Source organism: Pristiophorus japonicus, chromosome 23 (assembly GCF_044704955.1).
Source record: "Pristiophorus japonicus isolate sPriJap1 chromosome 23, sPriJap1.hap1, whole genome shotgun sequence".
NCBI lineage: Eukaryota > Metazoa > Chordata > Chondrichthyes > Pristiophoridae > Pristiophorus > Pristiophorus japonicus.
In genome coordinates this window covers 48,519,507-48,540,695 of record NC_091999.1, presented here as the reverse complement: position 1 = coordinate 48,540,695, position 21,189 = coordinate 48,519,507, and positions in this window count along the sequence as shown.

The following is a 21,189-nucleotide window of genomic DNA, read 5'->3' as shown; positions in this document are numbered from 1 at the left end:
TGAAGGAGTGGCAGACTGAGTGTGAAAAATACTCAAATACATACATACACAGAGATGTGTGTGTGTGATCTATTCAGAGAGAGAGGGAAAGAGTGAGAGAAAGACAATGATAAAGACAGTGACAAGGAGAGAGACTGATCGAGAAAGAGAGATAGAGACTAAAAGAGAAAATGATGGAAATACTCATCAGGTTAGAGACAGAGCAAAGAAAGACAGCAGGCAGAGACATAGACAGATAGAGAGAGACAGTCAGACAGAGAGGGATGATGGGAAAGAGAGAGCCAAATAGACAGGGAGACTGAGAGAATCCCATTGGAGCAGAACTTTGACACCGTGAGAAAGTAAGAGACAGATTGAGAGATAGGGACAAACAGAGAAACATAGAAAATATGTGCAGGAGTAGGCCATTCGGGCTTTCGAGTCTGCACCACCATTCAATAAGATCATGGCTGATCATTCAGCTCAGTACCCCTTTCCTGCTTTCTCTCCATACCTCTTGATGCCTTTAGCCTTCATGGCCATATCTAACGCCCTCTTGAATATAGCCAATGAACTGGCATCAACAACTCTCTGCGATAGGGAATTCCACAGGTTAACAACTCTCTGAGTGAAGAAGTTTCTCCTCACTTCGATCCTAAATGGCCTGCCCCTTATCCTTAGACTGTGTCCCCTAATTCTGGACTTCCCCAACATCGGGAACGTTCTTGCTGCATCTAACCTTAAAGTCCCGTCCGAATTTTTTATGTTTCTATGAGATCCCCTCTCTTACTTCTAAACTCCAGTGACTACAAGCCCAGTCGATCCAGTCTCTCCTCATATGTCAGTCCTGTCATCCCGGGAATCAGTATGGTGAAACTTCGCTGCACTCCCTCAATAGCAAGAAAGTCCTTCCTCAGATTACGAGACCAAAACTGAACACAATATTCCAGGTGAGGTCTCACAAAGGCCCTGTACAACAGCGGTAAGACCTCAGTACTCCTATACCCAAAACCCCTAGCTATAAAGGTCAACATACCATTTGCCTTCTTCACCGCCTGCTGCAACTGCATGTCAACTTTCAATGACTGGTGTACCACCTCACGCAGCTCCCATTGCACCTCCCCTTTTCCTAAACTGCCGCCATACAGATAATATTCTGCCTTCGTGTTTTTGCCACCAAAGTGGATAACCTCTCATTTATCCACATTATACTGCATCTGCCATGCATTTGCCCACTAACCTAACCTGTCCAAGTCACCCTGCAGCCTCTTAGCGTACTCCTCACAGCTCAAACCGCCACCCTGTTGGTATCATCTGTAAACTTGAAGATATTACACTCAATTCCTTCATCTAAATCATTCATGTATATTGTAAATAGCTGGGGTCCGAGCACTGAGCCCTGCGGCACCCCACTAGTCACTGCCTGCTTTTCTGAAAAGGACCCGTTTATCCCGACTCTCTGCTTCCTGTCTGCCAACCAGTTCTCTATCCACGTCAGTACATTACTCCCAATACTATGCACACCAATACGTGAGTGGGAATTTGTTGAAAGCCTTTTGAAAGTAATTACACCACATGCACTGGTTCCCCTTGTCCACTATACTAGTTACATCCTCAATAAATTCCAGAAGATTTGTCAAGCTTGATTTCCCTTTCATAAATTCATGCAGCTTGGACCGATCCTTTCACTGCTTTCCAAATGCACTGCTATTTCATCTTTAATAATTGATTCCTACATTTTCCCCACTACTGATGTCAGGCTAACCGGTCTATAATTATCCATTTTCTATCTCCCTCCTTTTTTAAAATGTGGTGTTACATTAGCTAATCTCCAGTCCATACGAACTGATTTAGAGTCCATGGACTGTTGGAAAATGATCACTAATGAATCCGCTATTTCTAGGGCCACTTCCTCAAGTACTTTCCAATGCAGACTATCAGGCCCCGGGGATTTATCGGTCTTCAATTCCATCAATTTCCCTAACACAATTACCTGACTGATAAGGATTTGCTTCAGTTCCTCCTTCTCGCTAGATCCTTGGTGCCCTAGTATTTTTGAAGGTTATGCGTGTCTTCCTTCGTGAAGACAGAACCAAAGTAATTGTTCAACTGGTCTACCATTTCTTTGTTCCCCATTATAAATTCACCTGAATCTGACTGCAAGGGACCTACGTTTGTCTTCTCTAATCTTTTTGTCTTCACATATCTATAGAACTTTATTATGTTTCCAACAAGCTTCCTCTCATAATCCAATTTCCCCCTCCTAATTAACCCCTTTGTCCTCCTCTGCTGAATTCTAAATGTCTCCCAGTCCTCAGGTTGCGTCTTTTTCTGGCCAATTTATATGCCTCTTCCTTGCACTATCCTTAATTTCCCTTGTTAGCTACTGTTGAGCCACCTTCCCAGTTTTATTTTTACTCCAGACAGGGAAATACAATTGTTGAAGTTCGTCTATGTGATCTTTAAATGTTTGCCATTTCCTATCCACCGTCAACCCTTTAAGTATCATTCGCCAGTCTATTCTAGCCAATTCACGTCTCATATCATCGAAGTTACCTTTCCTTAAGTTCAGGACCCAAGTCTCTGAATTAACTGTGGCACTCGCCACCTTAATAAAGAATTCTACCTTATTATGGCCACTCATCCCAAGGGGCCTCGCACAACAAGATTGCTAATTTGTCCTTTCTCATTACACACCACCCAGTCTAGGATGGCCAGCCCTCTAGATGGTCCCTCGACATATTGGTCGAGAAAACCATCCCTAATACGCTCGAGGAAATCCTCCTCCACCGTATTGCTTCCTGTTTTATTAGCCCAATCTACATTTAGAGCAAGGTCGTCCTTGATAACTGCTGTATCTTTATGGCATGCATTCCTAAATTTCTTCTTTGATGCTGTCCCCAACCTCACTACTACTGTTTGCTGATCTGTACACAACTCCTCTCGCGTTTTCTTCCCTTTGGTATTCCGCAGCACCACCCATACATGTTCCACATCTTCCAAGCTAATGTCGTTCCTTACTATTGCCTTAATTTCCTCTTTAACCAGCAACGCTACCCCAACACCTTTTCATTTCTGCCTATGCTTCCTGAATGTTGAATTCCCAGCCTTGGTCACCCTGGAGCTATGTCTCCGTCATGCCAATTATATCATATTCAGTAATTGCTGCTTGTGCAGTTAATTCATCCGCCTTATTACGAATACACCTCACAATGAGGCACAGAGCCTTCAGGCTTGTTATTGTAGCACATTTTGACCCTTTAGAATTTGGCTGTAAAGTGGCCCTATTTGATTTTTGCAGTGGGATTCTCTGCCCTCCACCTTTACTTTTAATCTTTCGTTCTGTTCCCATTCGACTTCCCTCTGTCTCCCGTCGCCCTGCCATATTACTTTAAACCCTCCCCAATAACACTAGCAAACACTCCCCCTTGGACATTGTTTTGGGTCCTGCCCAGGTGCAGACCTTCCGGTTTAGTTCTGGTCCCACCTCCCCCAGAACCGGTTCCAAAGTCCCAGGAACTTGAATACCTCCCATCTGCACCACATTTCAAGCCACGTATTCATCTGAGCTATCCTGCGATTCCTGCTCCGACTAGCAGGTGGCACTGGTAGCAATCCTGAGTTTGCGACCATTGAGGTCCTACTTTTTAATTTAACTCCGAGCTCCCTGAATTCAGCTTCTAGGTCCACAGACAGAGTGAGTCAGAGAGTGACAGAGACTCAAACACATAAAGATATACAGGGCTCTCTAAAGACAGAGAGTGAGAGGCACAGATACATTTCACAATCCCATTTCTTTGTCAGTTGAGAGTGTGACAGAGTTACAGATTCAACAGAAGGTATTCGGGTAACATTGAGCAGGATGGGAGAAAATCGGTGCAAAATTCAAGAGCTACGAGGAGTGGGGTTCGAACCCACGCGGGTATAAACCCATTAGATCCTAAATGCAACGACTTATACACTCAGCCATTCTGGACTTGCGAACCTTCACATTCTGTCTCGATGAGAATCTGGGCTTGAGCTCCACCCTCACAGACACACGCATACACACAGGTTTTCAGTGAGCAGTTCAGAATATTTATATAAAAGTGACACGGGGACAACTCACTACTCTTTATCTAATAATGCTGTGGGAACTTTCGCATTCACCGGAGAGAGCAGACGGAGCTTCAATTTGACATTTCATCCAAAAGTCAACAGCTTCAACGATGCAAAATTCCGCAAGTACTGCACTTGAGTGTCAGCCAAGATTTTCTGCTCAAGTCTCAGGAGTGGGACTTGAAGTCGAAAATGCTGCCGCTGAACCAAAGCCGATATCAAATGTCACAACTATATTATTTTCCCCAAGTCTTTTTAAAAAGTTCCAGGACATACCAAATGCATGGTGATGATATCCACAGACAGTTGCACATACACAGTGACATGCATACAGATAGACAGATACAGAGACACACACACACACAACCAAAAATATACACGCACCAATGGACATACACAGAGTGCCTTAGTATAAAGAAGGATCGACAGGCTGAATCACTGTCGCTAATTTGGCTGATTTTTGCGTTTTTCTATCCGTATGTATCGTGAATATTGCAAATTAATGAACATGAGAAAAAAATGTCAGTGTTGCAAGGTGTGGGACGTTATTCCACCGAACTCAGGATCCGTTTTGCAGGGATCTGGTTAAATTGTGAAATGGAATGCAAAACGCTGAAATCGGTAGTCGACAGTATCGAACCTGCACGGTGAAACCCCAGTGGGTTTTTTGGTCCATCGCCTTAATCACCCAGGCACGACGACTGGGTTTCTACCTCTTTAAATGTTACTCACATAAAACTCAATCATCCATCTCTCTGCATCAGAACGCCGCAGAGTCCTGAAAAAGTCTCTGTTTCCTAAAATTCTGGAAGAGCCAATCTCCTCTTGCTGTATTTTTACTCTTCTATGTTGCTCTGGAACTGTTAATATGAATCTATACCGAATAACAGAGGTACAATTCTACATTTCGAAAATGATTCCTCCCGCGTGACAGGCAGGGATACGCACGACTATACCAATGATGGACTGACGGGTGTAGATTTTGAGACAGCAGGAATCGAGCTGTGAAAAGAAGTGGACATCATGAGAAAGAGACAGACACTTTGAGAGACAGACACAAACAGAGAAACAGGGAGAGACAGACAGCGAGCTAGAGAAATAGAGAGAGATCAATTGTGAGACTGAGAGGGATAGGGAGACTGAGTGAGACAAAGACTCAAACACACACATACACAGAGATGTGTGTGTGTGTGTGTGTGCTCCATAAAGAGAGAGAGGCAAATAGTAATGGAAAACCAGAGACAAAGAAAAAGACATGGACAAAGAAAGCGACAAAGAGAGAGAGAGAGATAGTGAGAGAGAAGATAGAGAGAGAGAGACAGAGATAAAAACAAAAAATGATGGAAATACTCAACAGGTTACGGACAGGATCGAACAGAGACAGGCAAAGAGAGACAGGCAGGCAGAGACATAGACAGACAGTAATGATGGGAAAGAGAGAGACAGTCAGACAGAGAAACTGAGAGAATCCCATTGCAACAGAACTGGACACTGTGAGAAAGACACGGGCAGATTGAGAGACCGAGACAAACAGAGAAACAGGGAGAGACAGAGTGAGTCAGAGAGAGGCAGAGTGAGGGAGACAAAGACTCAAACACGCAAACACATGCACAGATCTCTAAAGAGACAGAGGTAGAGAGTGAGGCAGAGACTGAGAGACACGATTCCATTTCTTTATCGGTTCAGAATGTCATAAAATTGCAGTAAAATGCAGATTTAACAGATTCTTACTGCAGTTGTACAGGGCCTTGGTGAGGCCTCACCTGGAATATTGTGTTTAGTTTTGGTCTCCTAATGTGAGGAAGGACGTTCTTGCTATTGAGCAAGTGAAGCGAAAGTTCACCAGATTGATTCTCGGGATGGCTGGACTGTCATATGAGGAGAGACTGGATCAACTTGGTTTTTATACATTGGAGTTTAGACGGATGAGAGGGGATTTCCTAGAAACATAAAGATTCTGGCGGGACGGGACAGGTTAGATGCAGGTAGCTTGTTCCCGATGTTGGGGAAGTCCAGAACCAGGGGACACAGCCTCAGGACAGCCATGTCTCCGTGGTGCCAATTATATCATATTCATTAATTGCTACCTGTGCAGTTAATTCATCCACCTTATTACGAATAGTCCTCGCATTGAGGCACAGAGCCTTCAGGCTTGTCTTTTTAACACGCTTTGTCCCTTTAGACTTTGCTGTAATGTGGCCCTTTTTGAAAGGAATGACAAGGGTGTATGCGGTTACAGGAGGATGAGAGGGGAAACAAACAAAATACGAGGGGAAGAGTACATCCGCGATGGATCAGTATGAGATCAAAAAGAATGGTAATATAAGGGGAATATCTTTATCCATGTGCCGGAGAGGAGGAACCCTAACTATAGGTCCTCATCTAGTGGGAGACGGGAGCAAGGATAGATGCGGGTTTGACAATACTACGGAAGGGTGCGTCATTGGAATAAAACCTGCCCGAACCTACATTACACGTATCAAGGGCGAGGACAATATTGTGTGGTAACTAGCCTGGGAACTTACGTTACTCCAAGACTGTTCGTGGCAGGGGGAAGAGCACGCATGACATGCCAGGAAGACAATGTAAGCGATGAGATTAAGCAAGATATTGATGTTTACATGGAAGAGCAAGCACAATCAATTCCCCTGTTACTTGAATATTTAACTAGCTCAAGAAATAACATTAAAAGATATTAAGAGCTGAAGGAGAAAGCTGAAGAACTGGAGAGTGAAATAAAGGATAACCTGAAAAACCCGCCTTGGTACTTGAGATTATACATTCCTGGATAAGGATCCTTTCCCATACCCTAGTGGCAATACAGATAGTAATAGCCTTGAGTTAGTTGGTGATGTTATGTAACAAGTGCAAAGACAGGTGAGGCTTACCCGAGCAAAGTTACAAGATAGGGATTAGAATTATATCCCATGTGTTAGTCCTAGTGCAGCTGATAGTGGTGTTGATGCTACTGGGAGACTGTACAGGCAGATACAAGAGGCGCAGAAAGAAGAGATTGGCCAAGACCCGTAACCAAGAACGCAGAAAGCCTTTGCTAGATCCAAAGAAGGTTAATCAAACAAAAAGACGGCATGAATACCTGATCTGAGTCATGAGTGTCCCAATCCTGTCGCCTGACCAACGAAACGGAGGCGGGAGAAATAGGAATCAGGTAAGGATAAGGCAGGGAATGGAAAATTGTTGTTCATGGTGGGTTTTTTAAGGGCTGATCACCTAAAGCCTACGCAGTCCTCAAATTGATGTGGCATTCAATTGTGGTAATAATGGTAGTGGAAGGGATATGTATCGTGATCCAACTATATCTGATGTGTAAGATCAGAGAGATATACAACCACGTGGTTCTAGCCGAACAGCAAACAGCCCTGTTAATTATGTAATGTAGGCATGATAGGGAGGCGAGTGACTTTGGAACGCGTTAGGGAAACAACCAAGACCCCGAGCTTATGCACTGTATGTACAAAACGAAATATAAGTGATGTGCCAATATCCCAGGGAAATGGTCAGGGGTAGTATGTAAAGACTCCGCAAAAGATGGAACTACAAGTGATCCCAGGGATATGGACTTGATATCACCATTTCCAGCAGATGGCTCAGAACATATATGTGGTCAGCTGATTATTTAGAAATAATCAGGGACCAACAGGAGGGACTGAAAGGGCAGATTACAAATTGTAATTACAATGAATAATAATAATTGTGATGTTTTAAAATGGAGTTAACAGGTTTTTAAAATGGAACCCACAGCCTGTTTTTTGTGGGAAGCATGTGAGGGATGCCTTCCACAGAGGAGCAGATGCTCCAATTCATAGACTAAAGGCCTTGGGAGCTGGGTATGGACACAGATAACATAGAATTGGAATTGTATAACAAAATAAGAGTTAAATAAAATAATCATAACAACATGTATTTGGAATTGCCAATTAAGGCATGTAGATGCCAGATTGGAGGAAGCGCTGTACCAATCAATCATGTATTAATCAATCAGCATGAAATCATTGTAACTTGCGTAATTACTTAATGCTATAATCTGAAACTGTATAAAGTAAGATGTCTCTGGCAGTATCTTCGAGCATTCCTTCAAGGATAGCTCCCCTGCCGGCTTGTATTAATAAAACCTGCATTTACTTTAAGGCTAACAGAATCCTAGTGGTGGTTTGAAGTTAACCCTAACAAGCTTAGAGAGACAGGGAGAGCTGTCGGGGCTCGAAGAGGTTAGAGAGATAGGGAGGAGTGTAGGGCTGGAGGAGGTTACGGAGATAGGGAGGGGTGTAGGGACTGGACGAGTTTACAGAGATAGGGAGGGGTGTTACATCACCTGGAGTTCCAGCGACACTCCTCCCCCTCTCTCTCGGTATTTATCTACTCACTGCCTCACTCAAATCTTATCTCCCATTGACTGGAGGAGGTTACAGAGAAACGGAGGGGTGTAGTGGCTGGAGAAGGTTACAGAGAGAGGAAGGGGTGTAGGGGCTGGAGGAGGTTACAGAGATAGTGAGGGGCGGGGCCATCGAGGGGTGTGAACAGGATGCTGAGAATTTCAAAATCAGCGCCTCACTGGGGCCGAGGATGGCGGAGAATTGCAGGAACACAACCCCCTCACTACCTACCCTGCACTAACCCCCATCATCTGTTACATCACCTGGAGTTCCAGCGACACTCCTCCCCCTCTCTCTCGGTATTTATCTACTCACTGCCTCACTCAAATCTTATCTCCCATTGACAATCCATGTGAGTGCCCTCGTTGTCCTAGAATTGCTCCCCGTGGACACTGACTGACCTTCCCCGTGCCTCCGCCACCCTCCTCCTGCTCCGTGACGGCCGACAAATTCAGGTTGTGTTCCAGTCAGCAAGCAAAATATCGGGGCTGGGGCCGGGGGGGAAGGGGGTCACATGAATTAAAACACGTGGCGGCCGGAGGAAGGGACTTGCGGGACCGTGTCCGGCCCGCGGGCCGTATGTTTGACACCTCTGATCTACACTGTCAAGCCCCGTAAGAATTTTGTATATTTTAAAATGAGATCACCTCTCATTCTTCTATCCTGTACAGAATATAGGCTTCGTCTACTCAATCTCTCCTCAAAGGATAATGCCCCATCCCAGGAATCAGTTTGGTGAACCTTCGTTGCCATCCTCAATAGTAAGTACATCCTTCCTTAGGTAAGCAATCAAAACTGTACACAATACTCCAGGTGTATTCTCACCAGGGTCCTATATAATTGCAGTAAGATGTCTAGGAGCAAGCTATTATTTAAATTGAGAAAGATTGCAATGTGCCGCAGTACAGCAGGCCCTGGGGTTACTTGTGCATGAAACACAAAAGGATAGTATGCAGGTACAGCAATTGATCAGGAAGGCCAATGGTATCTTGACTTTTTTTGCAAAGGGGATGGAGTATAAAAGTGGGGAAGTCTTGTTACAGCTATATAAGGTTTTGGTGAGGCCACACCTGGAATACTGCATGCAGTTTTGTTTTCCATATTTACGATTGCTTTGAAGGCAGTTCAGATAAGGTTCAATAGGTTGATATAAGGGATGAGCAGGTTGACTTATGAGGAAAGGTTGAATAGTTTGGGCCTCGACTCATTGGAATTAAGAAGAATGAGAGGTGATCTTATCGAAACAAGGTGGATGCAGAGCTGATGTTTCCACTGATGGGGGGAGACTCGAACTAGAGGGCATGATCTTCGAAGTAGGGGCCGCCCATTTAAAACAGTTGAGGAGGAATTTCTTCGCTCAGAGGGTTGTAAATCTGTCGAACTCGCTGCCTCAGAGAACTGTGGTAGCTGGTACATTGAATAAATTTAAGACAGAAATAGTTTCTTAAATGATAAGGGGATGAGGGTTTATGGAGAGCGGGCGGGTAAGTGGAGCTGAGTCTATGATCAGATCAGCCATGATCTGATTGAATGGCGGAGCAGGCTCGAGGGGTATGGCCGACCCCAGTTCCTATTTCTCATGTTCCTTTTCTTATGTTTACTATTATCCTCAACTCCTCTTGTAATAAAGGCCGACATACCATTTGTTTTCTTAATGGTTTGCTGTGCCTGCATTTTAACTTTCAGTGATTTGTGTACAACGACACAAAGGTCCCTCTGAACACCAACATTTCCCAATCTCTCACCATTTCAAGTAGCTGTTTCCAGTCCACTTTGGCTAAACCACATCTCAGTTTAGTTAAATTGGCTTTTCCCCAATTGAGAACTTTTATTCCTGGTCTATCTTTGTCCTTTTCCATAACTACCCTAAATCTAACTGAATTACGATCACTAGCACCAATGCTCTCCCAATGATACCCATTCCACCTGCCCAGCTTCAGTCTCTAATACTAAGTCCAGAACTTCCCCCTCTCTTGTTGGGCTTGCTAAGTACTGGCTAAAAGGTTCAGCTGGTTGCTGACCCCTCTGCGAAGGGAAATAGGTCCTTCCTCTCCACTCTATCTAGGCCTCTCATAATTTTATACACCTCATTAACGTCTGCCCTCAGCCTCCTCTGTTCCAAAGAAAACAAACTATTTAGAGGGTTGGTGAGCTGGAGGAGGTTACAGAGATAGGGAAGGGTGAGACCCTGGAGAGACTTGAACAAGAGAATGTGTATTTTAAAGGCTGATGCCAGCAGCCATCTCGCCCAGCACAGAATGTAACTCAATACCAAGCGGAAGGATGTTATGTTTACTACTACGCATGCATAATGAGAGGAAATCAATCTCTGTCCCTTTAACTAACAGTGACATGGAAAGAGGGAAATGAATGACCTTTAAATACCTGGTCCACTTGGCACTGAAGTGTCTGAAACTCATAATAGGAACTCATAAATGGAAATAAAATATTGACAGATGTTAAACTGTTTTGTTGACAAAAGAAATCTCGATTTAATTTTAAAAGATGAATAGTTTAACAGCGATTCACACAGATTCACCTGATCGGCCGTCTCAAGATCCACCCCTCAAGCACCGCGATTGGTTGCAGAACACGTTGCTCCCTTGGCCCTCCGGCCTCTGACCTCTCTTCCTGTTGGTTCCCAGGACAATCAATCACCACTCGCCAACATTACACTGCCAGATTAATTTGAGCGGATCAGAGGAAGAAATAAAATGAGGCCGTGAATCTGAGTTGAAAAATACAATTAGAAAAGCATGATTAAATGAACGAGGAGAGACAATATAAACTAAAGGGTACAATCCTAAAGGGGATGCAAGAACAGTGAGATCTGCGGGTATATGTGGACAAATCGCTGAAGGTGGCAGGACAGGTTGGGAAAGCAATTAAAAAAGCTTACAGGATCCTGGGCATCACAGAGTACAAAGGCAAGGAAGTTATGATGAACCTTTATAAAACACTGGTTCGGTCTCAACTGGAGCGTTGTGTCCAATTCTGGGCACCGCAGATTAGGATGTGATGGCCTGAGAAAGGGTGCAGAAAAGATTGACAAGAATGATTCACGAGATGAGGGACTTCAGTTCCGTGCATTGACTGGAGAAGCTGGGGTTGTTCTCCTTGAAGCAGAGAAGGTTGAGAGGAGAATTGATAGAGGTGTTCAAAATCATGAGGGGTCCGGACAGAGTAGATAGAGAGATACTGTTCGCATTGGTGGAGGGTCGAGAACCAGAGGAGACGGATTTAAGGTGGATGAGCAGAAGAACCAAAGACAGTGTAAGAAAAATCTATTTTATGCAGTGAGTCGTTCGGATCTGGAATGCACGGCCTGAAAGGTTGGTGGAGGCAGACTCAATCACAGCTTTCAAAAGGGAATTGGATAAGTATCCGAAAGAAAACATTTGCAGGACCGGGGGGAAAGGGCGGGGCAATGGGACTAGCTGGGAGCCGGCAAGGGCTCGACGGGCCGAATGCCCTTCCGTGCTGTAACCATCCTCTGATTTTGTGAGCAGAACCTCTCTGTTCCCTGACTCAATCTAAAGCCTTCCTAAGTGTGAGCACCTCTGTTAAACCTGTCTACCTCAGCTTTAAATATATTCAATGACCAAGCCTCCACAGCTCTCTGGGGCAGAGAATTCCACAGATTACAACCCTCTGAGAGAAGAAATTCCTCCTCATCTCAGTTTTAAATGGTGTGAGGAGAAAAGCTGCATTTGTAACTAGGACAGGATTTACTGGGATTGCTTTGGGCACTGAACCATGTTCATTGTGGCAGCTCTTGTTTATTTCTTATTATCTTAATAACTCCTATATATGGGCTGGAGATTAATATCTTGTATAAATGTTGAACAAATTGTCTTCGTTTCTAACACAGTATGTCGAATATTTGATTCCTCCATGATCAGAGGAGACCAATTGATGTTCTGTGACCGACTGTTCCATTTTAGGGCATTTTCTTAATCTCACTTACATCACTTCTCACCTAGTTCACCTTCTATTATATCAAACCCCAAACTTGTTCCGTTTGAGTACACGAGTTGTAGTTGTAGTAGACTTAACTGCAGTGTCTTACTTTAAACTCAGCTGAAAGTCTTTCGACCGCCCCTTTATTGAACTGCCTTGCATAAGATTTGAAATCCGTTACTTTCTGTAACCTGGTTTTGGAACCAATTGAATTTTAAAATGCATCCACACATTTTGCACGTGATAGTCTGTGAAATATTCTGAATTTGTAATTTTCATTGCCACAAACTGAGTTCCCTGGCCACCGACTCAATCCCTCTCCCCAACTTATGTCTGTGCCTGAACCGGACTGTTTGCAACAATGGTGCCATACTTAACCCTGAAGTATGTTTTTGACCACATATCCTCACCATAATTAAGAATGCATATTTGCACCTCTGTAACATCGCCCTTGCCTCAGCTCATCCGCTGCTGACCCCTCATCCCTGCCTTTGTTACTTATGGACTTGACTATTCCAACGCAGTCCTGACACATTCTCACCTGCATAAACTAGAGTGGATCCAAAATTAGGTTGCCCGTGCCCTAACTCTCACCAAGTCCAGCTCACCCATCAGCCCTGTGCTCGCTGAACTACATTGGCTTCTGGTTCAGCAACGCTTTGATTTCAAAATTCTAATACTTATTTTCAAAACTCTCTATGGCCTCGCCCCTCCCTGGCTGTGTAAACTCCTCCAGCCCCAACCAGCACCACACCGCCACCAGCCACCACCCCCCCACCCACCACACCGCCTATGAAATATCTGTCTTCCTGAGCATCCCTGATTATAATTGGTGGCTGTGCCTTCTGTTGCCCAGGCTCCAAGTTCTGGAAAACCCAGCCTAAAACTTTCTGTCTCATCCATGCTCTATCTGCTCTGGCAGTTCTTGATGCGATAGTGGAAAGCAAGCTTTTCTCTCTTATCTAATCCGTGCTGTATCTTTCCATGGAGTGTTTGATAGGAGAGTGTAGGGTGAGCTTTATTCAGTATCTAACCCGTGTTGTTCCTCCCCTGGGTGTGTTTGATGGGACGGTGTAGAGGGAGATTTACTCTGTATCTAACCCGTGCTTTACCTGTCCTGGAAGTGTTTGATGGACAGTGTCGGGGGAGCTTTACAGTGTATGTAACCTGTGCTGTACCTGCGCTGGGAGTGTTTGATGGGACAATGTCGCAGGAGTTGTACTCTATATCTAACCCATGCCGTAACTGCGATGGGAGTGTTTGATGGATAAGTCTATGGAGAGCTTTACTCTCTGACTAACCCATGCTGTGCCTATTGTGCGAGTGTTTGATGGGACAGTGTAGAGGGAGATTAGACTCTGTATCTAACCAATGCTGTACCAACCCTGGGAGTGTTTGGGACAGGATAGAGGGAGATTTAACCTTCAAAAACCAAAGCTGTCTCTGCCTGGGAATGTCTGGTGAGACATTGCAGAGGGAGCTTTACTCTGCATCTAATCTGTGTTGTCATCATCATTATCATCATAGGCAGTCCCTCGGAATCGAGGAAGACTTGCTTCCACAACTGAAGTGAATTACTTGGTGGCTGAACAGTCTAATACGAAAGCCACAGACTCTGTCACAGGTGGGACAGATAGTCGTTGAAGGAAGGGGTGGCTGGGACTGCTTTGCAGCACGCTCTTTCCACTGCTGCACTTGTTTTCTGCATGCTCTTGGCGATGAGACTCCCGGATGCATTTCCTCCACTTAGGGTGGTCTTTGGCCAGGGAATCCCAGATGTCAGTGGGGATATCGCACCTTATCAGGGAGGCTTTGTGGGTGTCCTTGTAAAGTTTCCGCTGCCCACATTTGGCTCATTTTCCGTGAAGAAGCTCCAGATAGAGCACTTGCTTTGGGAGTCTCGTGTCTGGCATGCGAACTATGTGGTCTGCGTAGCGGAGCTAATCGAGTGTGGTCAGTGCTTCAATGCTGGGGACGTTAGCCTGGACGAGGACGCTGATGCTGGTGTGCCTGTACTGCCAGGTGATTTGTAGGATTTTGCGGAGACATCATTGGTGATATTTCTCCAGCGAGAAAAATTGTCTACTGCACAGTGTCCATGCCTCTGAGCCATACAGGAGGGCGGGTATTACTACAGCCCTGTAGACCATGAGCTTGGTAGTACCTGCCCAGGGAATGGTTACTGAGACGGTGTAGAGGAAACTTTACTCTGTCTCTAACCCATGCTGTGTCTGTCCTGGGAGTGTGTGATGGGACAGTGTAGAGGGAGATTTACTCTGTATCTCACCCTTGCTACACCTGCCCCACGAATATCCGCTGGAACAGTATAGAGGAAGATTTTCTCGACATCTAACAGATGCTGTATCTGCCCTGGAATGGCTGGGACAAGTTAGAGGGAGATGTAGTCTGTGTCTAACCTGTGCTGTACTTGCACTGGAAACGTTTGGTGGAACAGTATAGAGGGAGCTTTATTCTATATTTAACCTGTTAAGTCCAGAAAACGTAATGTGATTGAGTACTGTAGACGTGAGTAAGTGTGACCTGTCTCTTTATTCTAACTTCAGAGTGCACGTACAACATGGAATGTCTGCTTATATACAGTGCTCCCAGGGGACGCTGGGATCCCTTGGGACTCCAACAGATACGCCCTGTGGTGGTGATAGAATTCTGGTTACATAGGGTTGTATACATAACATCACTCCCTCCCAAAGTCAATAGTACACTTATTTGCAAGTTGAGGCGATCTGGGGCTTTTCGCTCCCGAGTCGATCGTCTCAGTACAAATGCAGGTGCAGGTGAGTTGGTTGGTTCTTCGCTGGTCTGCTGCGCAGCTGACCTTGCTGGGCTGCTGGTGATGATGAGTTCAGCTTCGTGGTCAACCATGATGTTGGTTGCGACTTGTGTGTGCGTCAGATGGTCGAAGTTGGTTGCTTGTGGCTGTCTGTGAATCGCAGTTTGGTTTGGTCCAAATGCTTTCTGCAAGTTATTCCATTTGCGAGTTTGACCTGAAACATCCTCTTCCCTTCATTGGCTACGACAGTGCCAGCAAGCTATTTGGGACCAGGTCCATAGTTAAGTACAAATACAGGGTCATTGACTTCAATATTGTGTGACAAATTTGTGAGATCACGGTACATGCTTTGTTGATGCCGCCTGCCCTCGACTTGATCATGGAGATCAGGGTGAACGAGAGAAAGCCTTGTTTTGAGCACCCTTTTCTGGAGCAGCTCAGCTGGGGAACCCCGGTGAGAGAATGGTGTCTGGTGCAGTGGCTGAGCAGGACTCGGGACAGGTGGGTCTGCAGGGAGCCTTTTGACATGTGTTTCAAGCTTTGCTTGATGGTTTGGACTGCACGTTCTCTCTGGCCATTGGATGCGGGCTTGAACGGTGCAGATGTGATGTGCTTGATCCCATTACGTGTCATGAATTCCTTGAATTCAGCGCTGGTGAAGCATGGCCCATTGTCGCTGACAAGGATATCAGCGTGGCTCGTAGGTTTTCGAGGGTGGCAGTGGACGTGCTTACAGACATTATTACACACTCAATCCAGTTAGCATAAACATCCACAAGAACGAAGAACATTTTGCCTAGAAATGGGCCAGCAAAGTCAACGTGGATCCTAGACCACGGTTTGGAGGGCCATGACCACAAACTTGGGTGCCCTGGGTGCATTGCTCAGTTACAAGCAAGTGGTGTATTGGCGCACACAAGACTCCAAATCTGAGTCGATATCGGGCCACCGCACATGTGTCTGGCTATAGCTTTCATCATTACTATGCCTGGGTGGGCACAGTGTAGGTCGCGTTTGAACATTTCCCTGCCTTTCGTGGGCAAAACTATATGATTACCCCAGAAAAGACAGTCCCTCTGTATGGACATTTCGTCTTTACGCTGCTGGAACAGCTTGATCTCTTCATGCATCTCCGCTGGGGCGCTGGACCAACTCCAATGGAGGACACCGTTTTTACAAAGGACAGTAAAGGATCCTGGCTGGTCCAGGTCCACATATGGCGGCCGTAACGGGTGAATTTTCATTTTCAAATGCATCCATCACCAAGAGCAATTCTGCAGGCTGTGCCATTTCCACCCCGGTGGTGGGAAAAGTAGACGACTGAGGGCATCAGCGCAGTTCTCTGTGCCTGGCCAGTGGTGAATTACATATTTATATGCATACAGCGTGAGCACCCATCTTTGGATGCGAGCAGAAGCATTTGTATTAATACCTTTGCTCTCTGTGAATAGCGATATGAGCGGCTTATGATGAGTTTCTAACTCGAACTAAAGCCCAAAATGATACTGGTGCATTTTTTCTCCCCGTAACGCATGCCAGAGCTTCTTTTTCAATCATGCTGTAGGTGCTTTCGGCCTTGGACGATCTCCTGGACGCATAGGCGACCGGTTGCAATGTTCCCAATTCGTTTGCATATTGTAACACACACCCGAGCTCGTACAAAGATGCATCGCAAGCTAGCACTGAACATTTTCATGAATCATAAAGGACAAGAAGTTTGTTGGAACATAACAGGTTTTGGGCTTTCTCAAAAGCAGTCTCTTTTGATCTCCCCCATGCCTAATAATCTCACTTGCGCAGCCATATATGTAGAGGTTCTAGCAAGGTGCTTAACCCGGGTAGGAGATTACCAAAATAATTGAGGAGACCCAGGAACGATCGCAGATCCGTCACGTCCTTTGGTCTCGGCGCGTTCTTGATGGCCTCCATCTTGGTGTCAGTGCGTCTCATGCTATTTGCCACGATTCTTCTCCCTAAAAACTCGACCTTTGGCGACAGGAAAACACACTTCGAACGTTTCAACCTGAGTCTCACATGACCTAGCCGACTTAGAACCTCTTCCACGTTCTGCACGTGCTCGATGGTGTCCCGACCTGTGACCAGTATATCATCCCGGAAAACCACGATGTGCAGAACCGACTTTAGCAGACTCTCCATGTCCCTTTTAAAAATAGCCACGGTCGATCGAATTCCAAACGTGCATCTAATGTCGATGAACAGACCTTTGCGTGTTGATGCAGGTGTGGCCTTTTTAAGATTCCGCCAGCTCCTGCATCATGTGGGTCCAGGTCAGGTCCAACTTGGTGAATGTCTTTTCTCCTGCCAGTGTCACAAATAGTTCGTCTGCCTTTGGTTGAGGGTACTGGTCCTGCAGCGAAAAATGGTTCATCATTACTTTATAGTCCCCGCAAATTCTGACCATGACATCGCCCTTGAGAACCAGAACAATCTGACTGGCCCACTCGTTGCACTCCACCAGTGCGATGATGCCCTCTCTTTGCAGCCTGTCGAACTCGATCTCCACTTTCTCTCGCATCATAGATGTCACTGTCCTTGCCTTGTGATGGATGGGTCATGTACCGGGAATCAAGTGGATCTGCACCTTCGCCCTCAAGAAACTTCAGATCTCTGGCTCAAACAACGAAGGAAACTTGCTCAGATGTTGGGCACATGAGGCATCATCGATGGATGAAAGCGCTCAGATGCCCTCCCAGTTCCAGCGTATTTTTTTCAGCCAGCTTCTGCCGAATAGTGTGGGGCCATCTACTGAATCTATCCTTAGTGGTAGTTCGTGCACGGTTCCATCATAAGAGACTTTTAATACTGTGCTGACAATTACAGGGATCAGCTCTTTAGTGTAAGTTTTCAGTTTGGTGTGAATGGGGCTCAGCTTGGGCCAGTCGAAGGCCCTTTTCCCATGATGGACTGACTCGCACCCATGTCCAATTCCATGGATACTGGAATTCCGTTCAGTTCAACATTTAACATGATCGGTGGACATTTCCTGATGAAGGTGTGTACCCCATACACTTCTGCCTCCTCGGTTTGAGTCTCTAATTCAGTTTGATCCACCATGGATCGGTCTTCCACTGCAATGTGGTGCTTTGCAGTGTTGGCAACTCATCTGCACATTTGCTGGAGGTGTCCCCGTGTTCCACAGCCTTTGCAAGCACAGTGTTTGAAGCTGCATTAATGGGCTCGATGATCAGCTCCGCAGTGCCAACGAACTGTTAACTGCCTCGCATTAGCGCTTGATGGCAGACTCTGAATCATCTGAGATCATGCAGCTGCAGGCGTGCACATTGTGCCATATGCATTCCTGCCTGAAAACGATGTTACTTTGTGTACAGTACTTGCCGAAACATCTCTACGCTGCGAAGTCTGTTTGGTGTTATCGCAGGTGGAATAAATGCCGAGGCTATCGTTATGGCTTTGCTCAGGTGCAGTGCTTCAACAGTCAATAGTTTGTGAAGGATATCCTCATGGCCAATGCCAAGCACAAAAAATCTCTCAGCATTTACTCCAGGCATCCTTCAAATTCGCAATATCCTGCATGGTGCCTAATTTCGTCGACGTAGCTCGCCACTTCCTGGCCTTCAGACCGTTGACATTTGTAAAATCGATACCTTGCCATCAGAATGCTCTCCTTCGGATTTAGGTGCTCCTGGACCAGTGTACACAGTTCTTCATACGATTTGGTTGTTGGTTTCACCGGAGCAAGAAAATTCTTCATGAGGCCATAGGTTGTTGCCCCGCAGAGAGTGAGGAGGATCACCCTTTGTTTGGCAGCATTCACATTCCCTGCCAGCTCGTTGGCCATGAAGTATTAGTCGAGTCGCTGCATGAAGACCTCCCAATCGTCCCCTTCTGAGAATGTCTCCAGGATACCAACAGTTCTCTGCATTTTCACATGATGGTTCATTATCTCGTCGCCAATTGTTATGTCCAGCTTAAAGTAACGTGATTGACTACTGTAGACATGAGTAAGTGTGATCTTGGTCTCGTTTTTCTAACTCCAGATTGCACGTACAGCATGGGAGGCCTGCTTATATACAGTGCTCCCAAGGGATGCTGGGATCCCTTGGGACTCCAACATATATGCCCTCTGATGGCGGTATATTGCTGGTTACACAGTGTTGCATACATAACATAACCCATGTTGTACTTGCCCTGGTAATGTCTGATGGGACAGTGTAGAGGGAGCTTTAATCTGTATCTACTCCATGTCCGTTGTACTCCGTAGAGGACGAATTCCACATTGTGACACCAGTAGGAGCTCCTCAGCCACAGGGGAAGACGGTTGAGGAGGGTTCTAGCGATGTCTTTCCCAGTGGCTGGTAACAGGGAGACTCATCTGTAATTGCAACAGTCGGACTTGTCCCCTTTGTTAAAGATGGTCACGATTACTGCATCTCTGAGATCTCCAGGCCTGCTCTCCTCCTTCCAGATGAGAGAGATGAGGTCATGCATTCATGCCAATATTGCCTCTCCACCATACTTTAGTGCCTCAGCGGGGATTGCATCCGCTCTCATTGACTTGTTGTTCTTGAGCTGGTGCGTGGCCTTTTCTATCTCGTGCAGGGCTGAGGTTTTGCTGAGATGTTGGCGGGTAGCATGCTGCAGGATGGAGTCGAGGACACTCGAGTCAAAGGCAGAGTCTCGGTTAAGGACATCTTCGAATTGCTCCTTCCAGCGGGTCCTGACTGCCTCAGTGTCCTTGATGAGTGTTTCCCCATTCTTGGCCAGCAGTGTGACGGTGCCTTGGGTTATTGGACCATAGGTGGCCTTGACTGCGGTGAAGAATCCTCGCACATCATGGCTGTCGGCCAGCTGCTGAAACTCCTGTGATTTCTCCACCCACCATCTATGCTTTCGGTCACAGGTTTTTTCTTGGACCTCAGCCTTCAGCCGTCTATAATGCTGCTTTGCTGCTCCCGAGTTGGGTTGTTGTTTTAGGTTCTGAAATACCCTGTGCTTGTGATTAATTAGCTCTTGCATCTCCTGGTCATTCTCATCAAACCAGTCCTGGTGTTTCCTCGATCAGGCTAACATCCCCAGCATCGAAGCACTGACCACACTCGACCAGCTGCATTGGGTGGTCCACATTGTTCACAACTATTTTAAGTGGAGCAATCATCAGGTTCCTCCTGATTAAAGGGTGGAGGGGGGTCACACTCCAGAAACTTTCATTAACGTGCCCCCTTGTTTTTTTGGGGGGAATCAAAAACACAAATTAACAATTCAACATAAAGGTAACTTTTGTCAAATCAAATCAAATGAATTAATATTACAATTCTGTTCCCTCTGGAATGATGCACTCCAGTCTCTCTGGTGCTCACCTCTCATGGAAGGCCACGAGTCTACCGGTGGACACTGCATGCTCAATCTCCAGCGATACCCTGGCTCGACACATTGTTCACCTGCCTGACACAAGACTCCCAAAGCAAGGCTCTACTCGGAACTCCTACATGGAAAGCGATCCTACAGTGGGCAGAGGAAACCTTTCAACGACACCCTCAAAGCCTCCTTGATAAAATTCAACAACCCCCCGATACCTAGGAGTCCCTGACAAACGTCCGTCCTTAGTTGAGGAAGTTCATCCGGGAGGGCTCTGAGCACCTCGAGTCTCATCGCCGAGAACATGCAGAAACCAAGCGTAGGAGCATGCGGCAAACCAGTCCCACCCACCCTGTCGTTCAACGACTGGCTGTCCCACCTGTGACAGCGATAGTAATTCCCGTACTGGATTGTTTAGTCACGTAAGAACTCACCTTGAGAGTGTAAGCAAGACTTCCTCGATTTTGACGGACTGCCTGTGATGATGATGATGTGTACCGAACCTGTGTTGTGCTTGTCCTGTGGATTTTTGGATTGGCTGTTTAGAGAGAGGTTTACCCTGCATTTAAATTATGCTGTACTTGCCCTGGGAGTGTTTAATGGAACAGTGGAGACGGAGCTTCACTCTGT